Source organism: Cervus elaphus, chromosome X (assembly GCF_910594005.1).
Source record: "Cervus elaphus chromosome X, mCerEla1.1, whole genome shotgun sequence".
Lineage (NCBI taxonomy): Eukaryota > Metazoa > Chordata > Mammalia > Artiodactyla > Cervidae > Cervus > Cervus elaphus.
The window spans coordinates 94,107,619-94,109,818 of NC_057848.1; the positions used below are offsets into that span (position 1 = coordinate 94,107,619).

At 36.2% G+C, this 2,200-nt stretch overlaps 1 pseudogene; it reads left to right on the forward strand.

The window, feature by feature from the left end:
- The first annotated feature begins 1,296 nt into the window (after window positions 1-1,296).
- LOC122689324 lies at window positions 1,297-1,846 on the forward strand (annotated as a pseudogene).
- Window positions 1,847-2,200: the final 354 nt, after the last annotated feature.

The following is a 2,200-nucleotide window of genomic DNA, read 5'->3' on the forward strand; positions in this document are numbered from 1 at the left end:
CAGTCCATGGTATTCTCCAGACCAGAATACTGAAGTGGGTAGCCTTTCCCTTCTCCAGGGGATCTTCCCAATCCAGGGGTCAAACACTGCAGGCTGATTCTTTACCAGCTGAGCCACAAGGAAAACCCAAGAATACTGGAGTGGGTAGCCTATTCCTTCTCCAGTGGATCTTCTCAACCCAGGAATTGAACAGGGGTCTCCTGCATTTCAGGTGGATTCTTTACCAACTGAACTATCATGGAAGCCATTGAAGCTGAAGCTCAAGTGCTTTGGCCACCTGATGCAGAGAGCCAACTCATTGGAAAAGACCCTGATGCTGGAAAAGATTGAAGACAAAAGGAGAAGTGGATGCCACGAGATGAGATGGTTATATAGCATCACTGGCTCAATGAACATGAATTTGAGGAAACTCCAGGAGAGAGTGGACCACAGAGGAGCCTGGTGTGCTATAGTCCATGAGGTCACAGAGTTAGACATGATTTAGCAACTGAACAACATCAACAACAAACCGAATAAACACAGTGCTATAGAAAAAGATCATGGTAAGATGGATGTGCCCAGAAACTGAATGAGTACAATTTTAAATATGGTGGTCAGCTTCCTCAGTAACAGCAACAATAACAACAAAATATGGTGGTCAAGGTGCATTGCATTAAGAAGGAATTATTTGACAATTACTTAAAGAAACTAAATAAATTTCATAAGGATATCTGATAGGGAAATTTTCCAGTTTCAGTAAATAGTCAGGTAACTATCCTATTGGACAGTGTGTACCTGATGACATGTTGAAGGAAAAACAAAGATGCAAATATGGTTAGACGTAAAGTGAACAAAGGAGAGAAGAGTAATAGGTGGGTTATGAGAGCTAAGAAGACTTTGGCATTTACTCTGACTGATATGATTAGCAATTACACAGTTTCTCTGGAAGTGTAACATGATCTGACATAGTTTTTAAAATACTATTCAGGTCGCTATGTAGACAACAGAATGTAGTGAGTTAAAAGATGAAGTTTTAAGACCAGTTAGTGCTAAACTACTAAGAGTCAATTAGAAAGATAATATACACATAAGTTATTAATATTAATAATCCTTTAGCTGATAATTTGTTGGAAATATAAACTTTCTGGTTGTCACTTTATTTTTTATTATGCTATTTTAAATTTAAGACTCAATTTAGGCCCCATTACCCTAACAATGGTCTCTGGAATGGATATGGCCATCTAGTGATTTGTTGTACAGTGCAGGGTCTGGGACCCTTTTCCCCAAGTCATAAGGTCTTGCAGCCCAGTAGACCTGATGTTTCATGGAACAATCATAGAAGAGCAAACCAATCACAGGGAATGGATTCACTATAATGAAAATATAATAGAAGATCAAAAAGATCATTTCTGTGAGGTTTCAGTGGCCTTCATATAAAAATCTATGGAAATTTTTCAATCTTGTATCTTTCTTAGAGTATGCATCTTCTCAAGCAGATATTTGTCCACTTCAATGTTGTATAAAATTAATCAAACTTAATCTTCATGGAAATCAGGTAACAGTCTACCAGGTACCAAATTTTTGGGACAATTGAAGAAACTAGCCTTTCTCTATCTACATGATAGTGGGTTTGCAGAGTTAAAGAACATACATATGCTATTCGCCTGTTCAAGCTTCATTGTCCTCCCTATGTTTGATTGTACAGTAAGCCTTAGAAAAAGGATATAGACATGTTCTTGTCAACAGTATATGGCCTCTCAAAGCATTGGAACATCATGTGATTTCCGATGAAGAAATAATTTATAACTGGCATCTTCCTGAAAAATTCAAAACCAACTTTAATTTCTGCTCTGCTTTGAAAAAGTAAAAGACCATCATATAGTCCAGTTCTTTTTAAAAGTGGCTGCTCATTAGAAACACATCTGGAGCTCTGGAGAAAAAAAGCATTTGGGCATTTTTTTTTTCTTTCTTTCCTCTTCTTCTTCTTTTTTTTTTTTTTTACAGTAGTAACTTTATTCAAATTTGAGATTCGATTCCAGGATAGTTCTGACATAAATCTGGATTTTTAAAAACTGATTACAGTTTTTCTATTAAATGGTAGTTTTAGAAAAAAAAAAAAGGCTCAATTTACCTAAATTTTCCTTTATGATTAGCCCTATTTTTGTCTCATTTATGAAACCTTCTTCATTGCAAGGTCGTACAGTTTTTTTGGGTTTTTTTG